Raw genomic sequence first — 19,219 nt, forward strand, 5'->3', positions numbered from 1 at the left:
GCTATTGAAATGTCATCGGTTGAATTACACTAAAGGGATTGTCTTTATTTTCCATCTTGATGAGAATTTTTTTAAAAAACACTACTGCAGAAAAAATAGCCCAATGCCCTTTCAGAGATGACTTATGCAACAAAGTTATTTTGCAAGTTCTCTCACATTCCTGACAATTTTACCTTCTTTGCTGGTCCCCACCCTGCCATCCCTGCTGAGTTAATAAGGCCCAAGTCTACCTTTTCAGCCTTTTCCTTCCACCGCTCCACTCTGTGAATTGTATACTTAGTTCCCTCAAGAAGCCATACTCCTTATGCAGTCAGTTCTCTCTGCTTAGTGTGCCTCTCTCCACTTGACAAATCTCAACTTACCTCTTAAGACCCAGTTCAGATGTTACCACGTTTGTGAAGTCTTCTCTACCTTCCCAAGGCAAGGCGAGTTTTTTCCACCTACAAGCCACCTACAATGTTTTGTTCTCCATTTGGGGTTGTTTTCTATTTTACTTTCCTTATAAGTCTACTACCCTCACCAGCCAGTGAAATCCAGATGGGTAAGAAGAAGCATGTTTTTATTTCTAACATCAACAGAGTGGAGGTTCAGTATACGTGTATGAATGAAGTAGCAATGAATACTAACGATACGCAGCTTAGAGAATACAGGAGCTGGAAGTCTGGTCTTCACTCAGTAGCCCCAGGAGAGAGGAAGAGAAGGGAAGGACATATACCAAGACTAGTAGGGCATTTTCAGATGATCCCTTCCCAGGTTACCTGTGCAAAGGCTAGCCATCTTTCAGACATCAATACCTACAACTATCAGAATGCTTTCCCGATTCTTAACGTATTCTCATTTTAGAATTGAATCTATCATAAAATAACCTTGGGATAAAATGTGCTGGAAAAAAACCTAGTTTTACGAACCCATCATAAAGTTGCTCAACTCTTCTTAAAATGCAAGCCATCTTACCTTAGGGTGCTGAGTAGGTTTTATGTGATAATTTCCTGACATTTTACTTTAACAACATGCTGTTAAAGAGGCATTGACAAGCATACAGGGAGCTCACAGTATAAATTCAGTTTGACTTTTGACTAGCTCGGCCCTTGGGTAGAGTGTGTGGAACCTACAATAGTGTCATTTCCTCTTTTCTGAAAGACAAGTACTGCATGCACCCCACCGGGCATCCCCACCGGGCACCCAGGAGCACACCTAAACCAGTGGGAGGCAGGGGACACGGGGGACATGAGACACAGCAGAAGGCTGCCATTGATGGGAAAACCGAGTGGAAATGTCTTGATACTTCTTTCATCTGAATCTTTAGAAAGGATAAATTAAGAAGCTCAAAATCAACAGCAGATGTGCGCTGACGACGACGCGACAAATCACCTCTTAAAACAGAATATTTTGAAATCTAGTTCCTCCCTCGCTCATCTGCTGCTACTATGGTTCGAGGGGCCTGGCGTCCCACTGTGACAGTACCTGAAAACCAAAAGCAACATGGAGAAAAATGCTTTCGTCCTTCTGGTGTCCCCTGCAGTACTACAGAAACAGCCAACTGCTAATGTTCACGGGTAGGTTGAAGAGAAATGTAGGTTTCAGTATCAGAATCATGTTAACTCCCCTTTGTTAGGAAATAATCAATTTGAAATATTCGTTCATGGGTTTACAATCCAAACAAGGCCATGCTATTATCTATGAAGGATAATAAAAAACGATTTTTCCCCCAGTGATTAAGTCCATTTTCCTAGCCTTATCTTAAAGAGACTTCCTCTGCATTCCACAGGTGCTCGATCTACAATTATTAAATGAATGAGAGTTTCATCACCAGTTTCCTCTTTATTCTTATTGAAAGATAAAAGACTGGAAGTCTTGGGCCAGCCCGGTGGTTCAAGCGGTTAGAGCTCCATGCTCCTAACTCCAAAGCCTGCCGGTTCGATTCCCACAATGGGCCAGTGGGCTCTCAACCAAAAGGTTGCCAGTTCAATTCCTCGAGTCCCGCAAGGGATTGTGGGCAGCGCCCCCTGCAACTAAGATTGAACACGGCACCTTGAGCTGAGCTGCCGCTGAGCTCCCGGATGGCTCAGTTGGTTGGAGCGTGTCCTCTCAACCACAAGGTTGCCGGTTCGACTCCCGCAAGGGATGGTGGGCTGCGCCCCCTGCAACTAGCAACGGCAACTGGACCTGGAGCTGAGCTGTGCCCTCCACAACTAAGACTGAAAGGACAACAACTTGAAGCTGAACGGCACCCTCCACAACTAAGATTGAAAGGACAACAACTTGACTTGGAAGAAAGTTCTGGAAGTACACACTGTTCCCCAATAAAGTCCTGTTCTCCTTCCCCACTTAAAAAAGAAAAAAAAGACTGGAAGTCTTTTCTTTTTTAAACAATGTCTATGACTGTTCTCCTTTCTCTTCAAAGTCTTTTATTGAAGGGAAGGCCCATGCATGAAGCCTGGAAAGTTGAGGTTCATGTATGTGACACAGGTTCCCTAACATGGGTTCCTGAGCCTCTCTAACACATCATGCTAGTCATTCAGTTTTAAACAGGGAGATATGAACTAGCTCAAAGTTACTGGAACATTCAGAGAAGAAGGCAAAAGCAGGAAGGTCCAGGGTCCTGGGGACCACTGAAACTACGAGTAAGGGCCAAAATAAGACATCTCTGAACACAGGTCAAGCAGCAGAATAATGTGTGCTAGATCTAACCACTCACCCTTTCGTCCTCCATTGCCGAAACAAGACACTGCTATCAGTCATCCTGAGGAAAGCCAATACATACAATTTGGGGCTTATAGAAAGGGTGCCATCTACTTTATTAAGTCCTATTTGCAAACTGCAGACTAGTATGGGCTTAGTTTAATGATTACATTTAATTTCACCTAGCCTTTCATTAGGAGTCAGGGGTAGTTTAATAAAATTAAAATAAACTTTCAATAAGCATGTACTAGATACCAGATCATCCATCCATCCATCCATCCATCCATCCATCCATCCAATATTTGTTGAGCACTAACCATGCACTAAACACTGTGTTGGGCACTGGGGATACAAGAGTGACACAGTCCCTGCCCTTGACAACTCGACAGCGCAATGACAGAGCCATCCCAGCTAATTCCCTGGTCCATTTTACTTAGAGCTAATTTTAAATCTCCAGTCTACTTAACCCCCTTCTATCAGATGACCTCAGTTCTTGGTTTACTGAGTTCACTCAGTAGGAAGGCTCGTCTACTCTACTCCATACCCCTAAGTGTTTCCATGTAGATAACCATCTTTTCTCCTCTTTTGTTTTAAAGAGAAAAATCCCTCTAAGGCGAACTCTATTCCACAATGCTACTGACTCTATCCTTCCTTATGTTCTTCAGACTCTCTCTCCATGTGTTCTTTTTCTTTCTTCCATCTTGAATCTTTATCTCCTTATACAGGCTTTCCTATGGTGTAAGAATATAAAGAGGTCTATCCCTATCTGGATTTACTTCTCCCTTTCTTACTCTTCCCAAATATTGCTGGGAGAACCCTATCCTTGCCACCAACACTTTAACTTCCCCCCTAACTGGTTTCTCTACTAAAGCTTTTCTATAACCAATAATGGTCCCCTAATTATTTAATCTAATGGCCTCTTCTGTCTTGTTGCTCTTTAAAAATCTGTTGGAATTTATCAACTGACACTGTTTATGACCATCCTTTAAAACACTCTCCTTTGATTTTCATGAAGCTACACTGTATTGTATGTATTTTAGCCTCTCTGGTTTCTCCAGTTTTGTCTCTGTTGGTTTCTGATGTCTGTTCTTACTCTCTAAATGGAGTCCTACCCCATAACGGCAGTTTTCAACTAGTTTCTGGAATGACAGGTAATGTTCACTCAAAGGAGAGCCTCCTTTATTCTCGTTTTTGTTCCATACTTGAGTCAAAGAATTGCTTATTGGATTGATCAGCTTCAAGGACTGTGACGGGGCCATGTTTCTTTCCAGAGGAGTCTTGCCCTTTCTGTCATCCTCATAAGCCTGCCTTAGAGCCAGGCCTGGCTACTTAGACTTTCTCTCGCCTCATTCAGGAGATCAAGTTGACCTCTTGCACCCTCTATCTCAGGCAGCTGGTAATTCACATCCCAACATTTGGGTATGGGTTTAGGTCAATGTCATCCTTTTTTCTCCTCTTTACTTAATTAGATTAAAAAGCCAAATAATACATGCTTCTTGTAACAAGTCAAATAATATAGAGATATATAAAGAAAGAGGATTAAAAAAAGTCTTTCCTTCTTCATCTTACACCCAATTAGAGCAATGAACATTTAGACTCTGGAGTGTATACACACATACCTTTATCAAAAAATATGAAAAAATTAACATATGTAGGATACATTTTTAAACAAAATTGCAATCATGTAATACATTCCTCTGACCTTGCTTTTTAGTCCCACTTCACAATATGCTATAGTCAATATATGGAGATGTAACAAATTGTTTTTAATACCTTTCTTTTAACTTTCATTTATTAAGTGTGTTTTTCCAGTATCCATCAGCTCCAGGTCAACTAATTGTTTCAATCTAATTATGGAGGGCGCAGCTCACAGTGGCCCATGTAGGGATCGAACTGGCAACCTTGTTGTTAAGAGCACTGCGCTCTAACCAACTGAGCTCACCGGCTGCCCCTGTTTTTAACATCTTAATATCCATAATATTAGGACCCTCTCCCCCTCGTGCATATACTTTTACAATAATCTTTTTACTGGTGTCCTAGCCTCCATTCTCTTCCTCTTTAGAATCATACAACATAGGAATATTAAAATTCACTCCGTAAAACAGCAACATTTCTGATGAAAAAAGTGACGTCTCAAGAGATTAACTGACTTGCCCAAGAACGCTAAATTAGTGGGATATTCATTCATTCAGCAAATAATTGTGAGCATCTACCACATGGCCCTTGTATTGTGGATCTTAAGTCCAGGAAGACACATGCAAAAAAACCAGATAAACAAATAACCACAATGGCTCCTGCTGCAATGTGAAAGCCAACAAGGCGATCATGTGATCTCACCCTCCTCTGCTCCAATCTCTCCTGCTCGCTAATCCCTGAAATGCTCTCTCAGAACTGAAAATAAACAGTAAAGGGCTTAACATGCTAAATAGTTCATTGGAGTAAAAAAATAACTAAACTTGTCTATACTAAAGTGTATCACATAATGACAATCACAACGACGGCAATACATATACATTGAGCACTCTGCTGTGTCAGGCTCTTTTCTGCACAGTCCTCGTTTAACCGTCACAGCAAACCTGTAACACAGTCACTATTACTGGTCCCATTTTACAAATAAGGTGACTAAGGCACAGAGGGATTAAGTAACTTGGGCTGGACGTGGCAGGGCAAGGAAGTCTGGGTCTAATAATGAATGACTTGATATCACAGGCTTTCTTTTCTTCTTCTTCTCTTTTTTTTTTTTTTTTTTTTTTTTGAGCCAGGGAGGGGATCTGAGAGAGGAAAAACAAGTCACCAACTATAGAAAAGGACAGGCTATCCTGAAAAGAGCCGAATAAAAGCTGAGTACAGTAAGTCCTCACTTAACTTCATTGACAGATTCTGCGACTTTTTGTGAAAAGACATATAACGAGACCAGTTTTACCACAGGCTAATTGCTCCAGGGCGTGTCACCAACATTATAATGAAACAACGTTGGACAAAGTGACATTATTCAAGGTCCTGCTGTATGTGCACAAAGCTTAGTAGGGATAATTAAGAATCGTCAACATCACTTTGATTGATTTATTTTTGGAGGTGATTTTGTGTGTTTTCTTAATCTAGAAGAACTACTTATTGTGCTCAATACCAGGCTATCTTAAGAGAGAAAAGAACAGGAAGATTTTGAGGGTAAAGTTCCTGAATGACAAGATGGGAGTGTAGACAGTACCAGTTTGGAGCAGAGGAAGTCATAACTGTGGTTCTACTGGAGACCCTGAAAAAAAGGACAAAACCAGAGTGTTTCTGTCCACAACACCCCGTTAGTGAGCTGGCCAGAACCCAGCAGGGGCCTTTGCAGCTTCCTAGGTCACTATGAGAGATTTGGGAGTCACCCTAGTATGTACTGAGGATGTAGCTTGGGGACCATTCCTATCCACAAAGAAAAGTAATGCTCATGATTAGGGTTTGGCAACTATTCCTGTAATCCCATCCCTGTGTAAGACACAAAATGGCAATGGTGCTATAATTTTACCTACTGCAGAAGCTATACATTCATCCCTAAGCACATCCTGCAAAGACCCCCTAACCAAAGCCTGCTTTAGCGGAGCTTAAGCGTGAGACGGCCTCCAGCTACCTTAAAATACAGCCATATGCTGTTCCCTGGCATTACACGTCTCAGTATGCAAGGCTCCTCCCTGATCCCAGAGGACACCAAATGACATGCCGTTGCTTGCTGTTGCTTCCTATCCACATTTTAAAATAACAGAATAAAAAGAAAAAAAAAATGCAGCCACAATTGGCTCCAGTTGGTGTGAATAATGAGATGTGGTTGTCAGATTCCTGGAGAGCCGCCAGCATGGTCATTAGCTGGCCAGATACCGGGCCCCCTTATAAAGAGGATAAGGAATACGATTTTAAATGAGGTTAATTTTAAGGAGACTTTAAATTTGGCATTAGGGTATGGGAAGGAACAATCTAGGAATTAAAATCCTCCTTACATTAAGGGCTCTCCATATAAGAAAGGGGCTAGATTGGAATGAGACGGAGCTTCCTCAATTTTGGAAAGCAAGCCTTGCCCAATTAAAATCTGGTCGTTTTTTGAAGTCTATGATGGAAGAATCCTAGCTTTGACAAGTTGGCAGTAATCCTTGTGATCTATTTTACTAGGATGGAGATATATATATATATATATATATATATATATATATATATATAGCAAAACTGGAGAGCAGACCTTGCCTGTGATCATTAGACAGACTGGACCGAGTGCCCCAAGCCTTTGATGCCCCTGACATATTATTTTCTGGATGGTGTCCAGGAACCCAATGCAGAATAGCTTTTTCTCTACTGTATCCAGATGGCAAATGGAAGAGATCAAATTCAACAGTTTCAGGGCTAACCCTAATGGATGTGAAAGGCTGGCTTCTCTACTAGCTTTTCAGGGATCTACAATCCAAAAAAAAAAAAAAAAAAAAAGGCCTTTGAACAAAGAGACAAATAATTGGCTTTTTTTTCCCCCCCTCTCTCTCTCTTCAAAACTAAACCATGGATGGGGTAATCTGGTTCAAATCCATCTTCTGGTTGAAAAGGACAGCCAACTATCTGATCAGTTCTAATCACCGACACTCGCATGACACTTTCTGTGAAGAGCAGATGGGTGCTGCACTTAACATTCTGGACAGCTCTTCTTTCCCCTTCAGGCAAATATTTTCAATCTTCCTCTATTTCCTCCAAAACGTTCATAAAACATATATATATATATATATGTATCCCTAACTGTTTGGCAGCAGCATCTCATAGGAAGTTTTCACACCCCCATTAAAGGCTGAATTTCAGAATTGGCAGGCATGAGCCTTACACATTTGTGTTACTGTATAAGGGTACACGGGAACTTCGCTATAAATCCATTTGTATAGGAAGCAATAAGGTATAAAGGTCTACTTCATTCTCCAGACAAGAGGGTTAATTTATTGAAGTGCCAGCAACACCTCATTATAAAACAAGTTCACATGAAAGTGCTAGGTGTAGATCACAAGACGAGTTTTATAATGAACGAGCGGTACAGGAGGCAACAGCGAGGAGAGCTCAATATTTGAAAGAAGGCAACACATTCACCTCCTGTGAGTTCGTCCACAAAACAGAAATTGGGCAACTTAAAGTAGGAGTTCTTAACCGGGGTGGACGGACTTGTGAAATTGTACACAATGTTTTGAGAATTTATGTACATATTTTACTAGATAGAGGGTCCACATTTTAATCAAAAGAAATAGTGCCCCCCCCAACCCAAAGTATAAGAACTCTGAGGACAAGGCTTAATAGAAACAAGATGAGGTACATTAACATATCTAAGGAAAGAATATGCCCCCTGGATGGGTAGAAGCTTAGAACAGGAAGCTGTAGTGGGGAAACCTTGGCCATGTGTTTAAAGACTGTCCATGGGAAAGGGTGTTGTGACATAGGCCAGAAATCTGTCGCCCAAGGACTAGTCCCGTAAAGGAGATGGAGCTTTGGGTTATCACTTGATTGCACTAGCCAAGGAGGTGATCCAATGAACACCCCTTGCTCTGATCCCACACCCATAGACTCCCTTATTTAATAATTTGGCTCCCCAAATAAATTTGCCTGCAAGCAGAGACAATCAGTGAAGGAAAGTCGCTGGTACTCCTGATCATTCTATCTTCACAAATGACATGTGGTGTGCATGTATGCATGTGTGTGTATGTGTGTGCACAGATGCATGTGGATTGGTCTAAGAAACATTTTCCTCGCTTGGCTTCCAAGATGTCACCTTCTCCTACGTTTTCTTCCATCTATATGGCTACTACCGTGTTTCCCCGAAAATAAGACCTAGCCGGACCATCAGCACTAATGCGTCTTTTGGAGCAAAAATTAATATAAGACCCGGTCTTAATTCAATATAATAGAAGACGGGGTATTATATTATATTACATTATATGACCCAGTCTTATATTATATTGAACTAAGACCGGGTCTTATAATTTTTGCTCCAAAAGACGCATTAGAGCTGATGGTCCGGCTAGGTCTTATTTTCGGGGAAACACGGTACTATGTTAACTGGTTCTTCTGGTCATCCCAATCTTTTAACGTTGGAATGTTCACAGGCTCAGTACTTGGACCTCCTCTCTTCTCCTTTCTGAATACACTGCCTAGATGATCACACTCAATCTCTTTAAGCACAGTCTATACTGAGGACTCACAAATTTATATCTCTATCTACACTTCTCTCTCGAGCTTTGGTCTCCTATGTGTAACTGCCTGCCTGACATCTCCACTTACATATTCACTAGGCAGCTAAACTCCACATGTCTAAAACTCAACTCCCGAGCTTCCCCTCAAAGTCCTACTCCTTTTGTAGTCTTTACCATCTCAGTAAGTGGCTAATTCATTCTTCTTCTCAGGCCAAAAACTTGGGAATCAATCTTGACTGTTACCTTTCTTTCATCCTACATCTAATCAATAAAAAAAAAATCTTGTTTGTTCTATATCCTTTAAAAAATAAATATCCAGAATCTGACCACTTCTCATGAAACCATCTTTACTACTCATCCGAGTCCAATCAACCATCATCTCTTGCTCGTATCTTGCACGAGCCTAATGGGTCTCCATGCTCTTAGCTCCTGTATTCTATTTTTAATGTCACAGCCAGAGTAAGGCGTGAAAACCTACATCAGATCATGCCATTCCTCCAAACAAAGCCTTCAGTGGCTTTCCAACTCAATTCAAGTCAAAAACAGTCTTTAGAATTGTTTCTAAAGTTCTATACAATTGACTTCCCCACTTCCACCTTGTTGTTAGCCATCTACCTTCATGCCCTCACTATAATGGGAGCACAATGCAAAACCAACACGAGGTTAGAACCCTAGCTCCTTCCCCTTTCCAGCTGTGCACATTTGTTGCTCCTGTGACATTCCTTAACATCCGTTTTATAGATCCTCATCTGTAAAAGGGGGTTCGTCATAGCACTGCTTCGTCGGGTTGTTATGAGAATGAAATGAGTTAATATTTGCAAAGTATTTAGAAAAGCATCCAAAACATAGTAAGTAATATATAGGACTTGTTAAAGAAAGAAAATGCTCACTCTTCTTCAGCCACACTGGCCTCCTTGCTGGTCTTTCCTCATGCCAGGCTAGCCCCCACCTCACGGCCTATCCATTCTTCTTTCCTCTGCCTGACACGCTCTGCCCCAGAACCCACCTTGTACATGTTCTCACCACCGCAGGTCTTTCCTCAATGTCACCTGCTTGGAGACCTTTGCCGCCCACCCAGTTTACAACTGGAATAGCCCTGGACAGTTTCCATCTCCTGCCCCTGTTTTATTTTTTCTCCATTATTATCATCTAACATACTCTAAGCTTTAATCACTTGTTTATTATTTGTCTCTCCCTCTGAAATGTAAGGTTTTTGTCTGTGTTCTTCACCAATCTATCTCCAATACCTGGCACACAGTAAGTGCTCAATATCTTTTGAATGCATCAATACATATAAAATATTCATGACCTGATCACTCCCATGAATTGGGGAGGAGAACAGAGTTCACGAGGTAACAGATCCAAATAATACACCACTCAACAGGGTCTTTTACTAGTTCAGGGGACACTGGGTAAAATGGTCCAAAATGTCCTACATGACTATGTCAAAGAGTAGATGTTCACATTGATTCAGCAATTTGTTATTTTCCCACCTCTCAAATACTCTCCTAAGTCGATTAACAAGCGTCGGAAGCTGTCTTTTTCTACACTAATGTCCATTATCCAAGAAGGGTTCAATTATCAGGTAGACTACCCATCCAGGACACTAGCATTCAATTCTTTGTTTGATCTCTTCAACCTCAATCACCAATTCCCACGCTCAAACCCTGGACCTTGTTAGCACCCAGAATTCCTGTTGTTAAAATCATAAATGTCAATACTCAGTCTACACCCCGCCACCTTTCAACTTTTCCGTGCTTTTATTACCACTGTACCTGCTCTCCAAGCTCATTTAGAAATCAGAGCCCCTGATTTTTCTGTGTTTTTCCTGGTGCAGCAGTCCCTATCTGTCCTCTCTTCTTCCCAGCCCCGCCGGGCCCCAAGATGAATCACCTGGACTCTGCTCCCATGAGCAACCCCCAGCTCCCCTTGCCACTGTGTCTCAATGGCCACGCGAAAACTCCAAGCCTGGATCAAGGCCAGACAGCTCATTCTTTACTTACACACCTCGACAACTGAGCACTCTGGGTGAAAAATCTCAAACAATGCAGAACCTACCTATTCATCTAACTTACAGTTTCTAATCCCAATTAGACTCTCAACTCTCAACACTGCTTATTGAACCCTTTTTAAAAACTTACATAGGGCTCACAATGTGCCCGGTACTATTCTAGACACTTATAAATATGAACTCGCTGAACCCTCACAGTAATCTTCTGAGGTAGATACTATCATTGTCTCTGTTTTACAGATGAAGAAATTAAGGCACAGAAAGGTTAAGTGACTTGCCAAGGACATACTAGTTAGGGAATTCAGTGGTAGAACTTACTAGCTCCAAACCCTGGCAGTCTGGCTACAGAGTCCAAGCTTTTCACTTTTAATTCCTCTTACAGATGAAGAGAATCAGGGACAGAGAGGTTCAGATAATTGCCCAGCGACATCTAGTTATCAAGTGAAAGAATGTGGATTTGAACCCAGACAGTCTGACTTTAGAGCCCATATGCTAAACCACTAACCTATTCCATCCCCTCAGGACTTAAGCCCACGCAGGGAAGTATACCCATCAGGTTTTGGAGTTCCTAGATTTCCCATCCCATTCCCGACAAAATGATCACAACCATCCCTCTCTCTCTCTTCCAGTCTCAGAGTTGATCTGTCTCTCCTCGAGTTCCCTTGTGTGCGTTGGACCGCAGTTCCTCCATTTCTTCCCATCTCTTTCCTGTATCTTCAACCTCTCCATCTTTACTGGCTCCTATAACCATGCTCAAGTCTCTTCTATCCCAAAAGACCCTATCTCCAAAAAAATCAAATGGTCAGGCCATTCGTTATAGTGCCCTTCGCTCTCTGTGAAAACCTCCTTCTCATTCAGGCTCCTCAAAAGAGCAATACTCACTTCCTCACCTCTCGCTTCACTGTAATTCATCTTCTCCACCAATATCTTTTCTACGATGTTGTTGCTAATGTCGTTATGATATGCCCATTACAAAGGCTAATGGGTAATATTTTGTCTTTGTCATCATACTCTGCCACTGTCTCGCTCTTCATTTCTTCTTCTCAGAAATTTTCTAGCCCCTGTTACCCTTAGATCCATACTCTACTAGTCTTCTCCCACCTCTGTCTCTTTTTTTGGATTCTTCAACTCCAGTCTCTCGGCCAGCGTGTGAGCCTACAGAAAGTTAAAAAAAAACACCTGACTTTTAAAAATTATTTTTTCCTACTTTACAGGCTTTTCTTGATGTTTTCTCTGTATTAAACACAACTTTCGGTGGTATTCAGTGGACAGTAATCCCGTCAGTGGTCATGGTTTTGTTACTGCTTTTTGAAGAGCCAATTCTCTCTCCCCATTCCTTCTACCATGTGGGCCAAATGGAAGCTGGATGACCTTATCTCCCCATGATTAGTCTAAAGGTGGACGTTTGACTTTCAAGAAGACAGGTGTCACGGAAGCCTGACCGACAAGTCTGCAATTTAAACAGAAAAATAAGGGGAGAGGATAAGCTGTGTCTCTATTTGAGTCATAGATATGTTAATATATTCCCAATCAAAATGAAGGACACATGGTGTGCCGGAGAATTTCTGTTCCATTTTAGAATGTGAAAGACAATGTGGGAGATGTCATGTGGATGCTGAAACGCTCGAAATTCCAAGCCATTGCAAAGATTTATGGGTACAACTGATCCTTGATTTAACAAGATGTCTGGTCACTGTAGTCAAAGACTTACCAGGAAGATGTTACGATCAAACCTCTTCTAATAGAGATAGCATTCTGTGACAATTTTATGATTATGCTTGGTTGATTTCAGGTTTTATTAAACATGTAAATGATAAACTGGTAAGCAAGTATAACAATGTAACTTTCCTCGACCAACCTTTAGAATGCCACTAGGCACTTTAAAAAAAGAAAATATAAGTTCTTTGTAATGTAGATATAAATTCTGCCTCAGTCACACTACTCTACTCTAATGGTGCAAAGAAAAACGCAATAGCATTCGGTTGAAAGCTTACAAATGGCCTTACCATCTGCATAGCATAACAGTACAGTGTGACTTAGGACTTTTTCTGTATCTACACGGAAAATACCAAGATCCGTAGAGCAAAGGTGCTAGGCGTGGTTTGACAGGTTGCTTTCAAGGGACCTAAAATAAACAATTAAGACAAATGGCAATGTTGATACAATAAGCGAGCTTTTTATTTCCTTCATGAGTTGAAGAAAGCATAATCTTGGCTTTAAAAGCAAAAAACACATCAGTTGTTGTAGAAATAATATGGCACATTTAGTGAACCAGATAGTCTCTCGAGGCAAAACTAACCTCAAAATAAAATCTTCTCGTCTTACTCCTTAATCCTACATTCTTCTGTATACAGAGAGAACAAACTTTAGTACCATATAAAAAGGTAGAAAACCCCAGTATATTTAGCTACCTCTGTGAAAAATAAAATCAGGGTTAAAGTGGTGATAAAAGTCATTTCTAGCAACAAGTTGGAAATTCACAGCCTACAGGACAATCATTAAAATAAATGTGGTATTATCTCCCAATCACTTATAAATATCTGGATAGTGAAGGTAATAATCAGATCACTTATTAACTGCAGCAAACCTTGAGCACCTTCTGTAATTAAATTCATAAAAACATTCACACAAAACGTACGGTTTAAATTCAATATGCTAAATGTCAGTGGTAGGTACTTTCTCATATCTTATCTCACTGGTTTTGTTTTTCACTGTATTCATTCACGCAATACTCAATAAATCGAGCTCTTTCTGATACAGGAATCAGTAGGCCAAAGATTTAAGCAATCACTCATTTTCTCACACACATAGTTATCATAGCCAGGGTGCAACAGGAAGAGTTCTTCCTGTCCATCTTTCCCAACCACAGGTGGCTTCCAGGGACATCCTCCTGTTGAAGTCCACCTGCTGAGTGGCCGCCTAAGGCTGCACCTATGGAAGAAGGTATGTACCATAAACTATTTCCCGCTGGAGTGTTCACAAAAGGTTCAAATAAAAAAAAGAGCATATTCTCCATCTGTCCTAAAGCAAATGCCTCTACACAGAGACAGAATGTATGGAAGGATGTGTTCGTTTCTAGAAGAAAGGTACAAAGTCCTGTACAATTTCAAAATGGGAGCAATCATTTCCAGCTTCAGAACAAAGTTGTCTGGAACCTACATAGGAGTTTTAGTTAGTGTTTGTTTTTTGTCTCGTTTTTGTTGTTGTTTGTCTCATAAAGAATGGTGGAGTACAGATAAGAACGGGAAGAAAGGCCTTTCCAAGAAGAGATAGTAGCTTTTACAAAGAACTAAAAGGGAAAAGGTCTGAACAAACTTGGAAATTCTGGGAACTCCAGGGCAAAGAATCCATGTAAGACAGCGATGCCCTGGAGTATTTTGGACCCGGGCAGTGGGAGGTCTTGAATGTGAGGTGATAAGGAGTGTAAAGTTTATGAAAAGCCCCCAAAGGTTTCTGAGCAAGGGAACAACATAATTAGAGTGCTGCTTTTGGGAGCTTAATCTGACCAGACTAATTTGGGGTGCGGACAGAGGGGTAGGACAGTGCAGAGATGGGGGATATCGAAGGATTATTAAGACTGTTAACGGTAGAGGAGAGAAAGGTAGCTGAGAAGAATTATATATCGAAGAATCATCAGGCACGGAAGCGCCACCAGCTGCTGTGCATTGGCCACGGGACTTGATATATGTGGCAGGATCTCGAATCCACATAAAATCCCTATAACGTATTAGTATTAATCCCTTGCAGATGAGAAAACTGAGGATTAGTAAGGTCAAGTAACTTGCCTGGCATCACACAGTTAGTATGGGATAGAGCCAGGCCAGATTCCCAAAGTCACACACCTTCTGCTTTGTCACACTTTCTCTCAGTGAAGAGCCGGTCAACTTTAAAATGACAAGTAAATGTTTATGTGACCATTTATCCTCTAGATACTTGCTTCACTAGGTTACTGAATTGCACAGCTTGGTGGCATGGAGGTGGCTGGAAAGTGGCCAGCTATTCGAGGAGCCAACGTTGCCTGCAGAGAAGGATTTTCCTTCAGAACTGAAATGGCCAGATAACTAATATCCACAGAGAGCCAACCTGGCTCTCTCCCCAGAATGGGCAAGGGCTCCACATCGTCTGGTCCTTAGTATGTCCCGTGGGACTCCACCTTCATCCTGCACACTTACGTCCAGCCCAAGTGATCTCTTCTCTCTTCCAGGTAGTTCATGAACTGTCTGCTTAGACCATCCTCCCCATGGGAGGACGGGAATCCAAATTGGGGATTTGAGTGAATAGCTCCATTTCCCTTCACCATTACATTCTCCTGCTTCCCCAAAGGAGTCCAAAGTAACACAGTGAGTAAAGCATGGGGCTGATTAAATATACAGTAGAAGGGCCCATGCAAAGTCTCTGTTCATGGAAGCAGCCTTTTGTCTGGTGTAGAAAATAAACTCCGGTCGACGTTGCTAATTTTAAAGCTTCACCAGCATCCTGACTGATGTACTAATTCACTTGAATTCAATTAGTGAGTTACAGACCCTTTTAAGAACTCCTCGGAATGAGAATCCTTTAGAATGAAATTCTTACTTATCCCTTGTAGAAATGGCCCACAACACTCATTGCTTTCATCTCTCCCACCTTCCCACTTTGTACCTATGCTACTTTTGAAGAAAGTACTCAGCCATAAATCCCAATTAGACCCTAGATAGTGGTCCCCTGGCCATCCATCAGCTGCAGCACTCACCACCTCCCCCCTGCCTGCAGGGCTGTGCACAGGTTGACCTTTTAGCTATAGCCTGTGTATAAACAGCACTTCCTACATGCACCTTGGGACTCATGTGTTAAAAGCCCTTATTTTACACAGGGTAATCCTAGTGGCAGTAGCCAAATAGAGACATGGAGATAAATTTACAAGACAGCTTTGCTCCTTTCTCATAATTCATCGAGCCAAACAAGACTGTAGGAACAGCAACAACAAAGGATGATTTATAATTTCTACTCTGCATGTCACCATGGCAAGATATATAAGTGGCTTTCATGGAACAGATTTAAAAGTTGCAAAGCAGTTATCGGTATGCTATCATGGGTAATTTGTTCCAGAATTTAATGTCACTTGATTGCAGTTAGTGTACTGAGTTTGGAATCCAGCTACTTTGGTGTACGTCGTGGCTCTAACACTTACTTGCGAACTGTCTGAACTTAGGTGAGTTATTTAACCTCTCAGTACTCATCATCTATAAAATGGGGCTAATAGGAGCACCTACCTCATTGGGTTGTGAGGATTAAATGAGCTAATGCATGTCAAGTGCTTAAAACCATGCTCGGTACATGGTAAGCCCTCGACAGACATGTGCTAGTATCATCTCCCCCGTCATCAGAATGTTTAGTAATAACTGAAGTTATCAGTCTGTCACACCAGGGCCTCCAAATAAATTAAACATTCAACCATTTTAGTACAAACAAGAAAATAATATTCACTGAACTAAAACTCTAAAGAATACTGATATTTACTTATTTAGATTCACCATCATTACAAAACTGGTTAAAAAAACGGGAAGCCAATGTAAATTTAATCAGTGAGTAAAAATTTTTGATGGCTACATAGTGAAGTTGTACTCGAGATTAAATGAGACTACGTGAAGCATTTTGGAAATTATAAAGCGATATATTAGAACAGGGTATTATTATTAGTGAAAAATAATAGATTCCACTTGAAAATGTTTTACCAGTTGAGATTTGTTATTTTATGTTATGCTTTCAAATACCTTGGTGAAAAAAAATCTATAACTATTGTCCAAAGAGCCTAGGATAAGACTCAACATAACCACGGTCATTCATTGAGGGCTCCATCCACGCAGAGCTGCCTGGCACTGTTATGAGTCACAGCCAGAACACCAAGAAAGGAATGCGAAGGAGAAACTGGCATCCCTACGCGTAGGTTGGTGTCCTGGCCCCAAGGGCAACAGATGGAGAAGCGGAAGTTGTGAGAACCTCCATGGTTATAGCGGTCCTAGGTGGCTTTCACGGAACAGATTTAAAAGTTGCTAAGCAGTTATCAGGGGGCTGTTTAGAAATGGGGTGGCTGGCCTCTGCTTTGTAGGAGACAAACAGGCAGTCAAAAGGATGGTTCCTTAGCCAATCAGAAGTAAGTTCAATTGATGCAAGGAAGACTGTGTGCCAAAAAAAAAAAAAAGAAAAGAATTATAGGTGAATTTTTATAAATGATTAGAGGAACAATAGAACTCCGATGATGGGGTAGAGTGAAGCCCTAGATATGACCTTGCTTTGCGCAGTACGCAGGAAAGCTAAGAAAAAGTGGTAAGCCTCCAACTGGGAATAAAAGATCAGGTATTGCTAAGAAATGATATATAGAGCAAACTGTACATCTCTGAGCAGAGTTAAATTAAGTCAAGCTGGAGTCAGTGGATCACTCCTGGGTCTATAAATTATCTCTGTGCATCCGGTGTCTCACCCTGGCAGAGCCGCTTCCCGAAGGAGTCAATTTCTCCTGTGGAAATTCAGGAAGAAGCCTTAGGCCTCCTGTTGCAGTCTCCAGAAGAGCAATTCCTGAATCCTGAGTGGTGGTGGTGGAATAGAATCCAGAGCAAAGCTGGAGGAAGTGCTCTTTGTGAGGTGGCTAGAAGCCAGGTTAGCCGTGACTGAGTGAATCCAGAATCATCTTTGTGTGCAGAGATCAGCATGTTATGGAGAACTAAGCTGTGTTTGGAGAGAAAGAAGGAAGGAAAACTGACTGCTGTTATCTTAAGGATACTTGCGTAGCTTAAGATAAGTAGAATATACGTTGCATTTCGTTGCTAAAATACGTATCTATCAAAGTAAATACTCCTAAACTACTCATGCACAAGGCAGCTCCTTAAATATAATCCATCCACCCCACATGGTCCTGAGCCAACAAACTCCCTTGCATATTTAAGGAAGCTGAAGTAGTTTTCAGACTTCATCATAAGAAATCCAAGATTGTGTGGCATCCTCTCTGGGGCCCCTGGCTGTGCGTGGAGGGAGGGCAGTGGGGGCTAGAGAGATCAAACAAGCAAGGCGGAAGGTGGTCCTCTACTCCTTCAACCAGAAAAGCTCTGCTTTTATCTGTTTTATCTCACAGGGGTTCATATCAGATTTTAGGTGGTAAGAGAACACTACTGGTCAGGTGGCAAAAACACAGACGAGGCTGAGTGTGCATCCTGGCACGGCCATTTACTAGCTCTGTGACTTGCGAAGTGACCTCAGCAATCCGCCCCTTAGTTTCTCCTTTTACAAAAATGGGTAGAATAATATTTCCAGGATGAATGTGAGAAATAAATAATATACGGATGTACGGCACATAGGAGGCACGAACTAAACGTTAGTCCCTTTTCTGAAAGACAGAGGGATATGTATGTATGTAGGCTTACATACATGTATAAATACATCATTGCATAAGTCTCTGCTTACAGAAGACAGTTCTTCTGTAACCTGCAGGTATGCAGCAGATATACTGAGAAAGGACTGGGGCTCAGCAGCCTCACTCTCTTTAGCATTTCCTGGCTGTGGCTGCCATCACATTTGCTAGCATAAATCCTAGCATGTATCTACTAGTCCTCTATATGTTCAGGAATTACCATCAGTGGTTTTCATTAGCAACTCAAAGATATTTTTAAAAAATTAACTACAATTATTTCTAATTAGCTAAGTCAGTTCGCAAGGAAAACCAACCTAAAGAGCATTTTAAGCAAATGGACTCATACACTGAGCTTCAAAGAGGCTTTAGATTTAGAAAAACACATCATTTAAAAATAGATGAGGGTAAGGGGGATCAAATATATGGTGATGGAAGGAGAACTGACTCTGGGTGGTGAACACACAATGGGATTTATAGATGATGTAATACAGAATTGTACACCTGAAATCTATGTAATTTTACTAACAACTGTCACCCCAATAAACTAAAAAAAAAATGTATGTTTAATGCAAAATAATAACAATAATAAAAGGGGTTTTAGAGTGGATCCACACAACACCCTTCCTTAAGAAAAGCACCAAGATGAGGTAAGCTGATCAAATTGGCAGCTATCATCTAGCAAAATCCCCAAACGACTATAGCAGCTCCAGACAACTCTCCAGGCTGATTAGGTCATGTTGCATGTTGGACGGACAATACACGGCAGAGAAAAGTGAACAGAAAAGTGACTGGGAACCCTACCCATTTTAATGTCATTAAGATCACAGAAACACCTACAGGAACAAATACAAATTGCAAAATACGGAATGAAATCCCGATAGTAAATTTTACCATCCTAACTCCACAGTTAACTTGTTTTGTGACTTTAGGCAAGTTCCTTAACTAACGTTTGTTTCA

At 41.3% G+C, this 19,219-nt stretch overlaps 1 protein-coding gene across 1 annotated transcript in view; it reads right to left on the reverse strand.

Moving 5' to 3' along the window:
- The window catches only part of WARS2 (tryptophanyl tRNA synthetase 2, mitochondrial), a 76,223-nt gene that overhangs the window by 53,134 nt on the left and 3,870 nt on the right, over positions 1–19,219 (reverse strand). The window lies entirely within an intron of this gene.

Source organism: Rhinolophus ferrumequinum, chromosome 22, assembly GCF_004115265.2.
Source record: "Rhinolophus ferrumequinum isolate MPI-CBG mRhiFer1 chromosome 22, mRhiFer1_v1.p, whole genome shotgun sequence".
NCBI classification, from domain to species: domain Eukaryota; kingdom Metazoa; phylum Chordata; class Mammalia; order Chiroptera; family Rhinolophidae; genus Rhinolophus; species Rhinolophus ferrumequinum.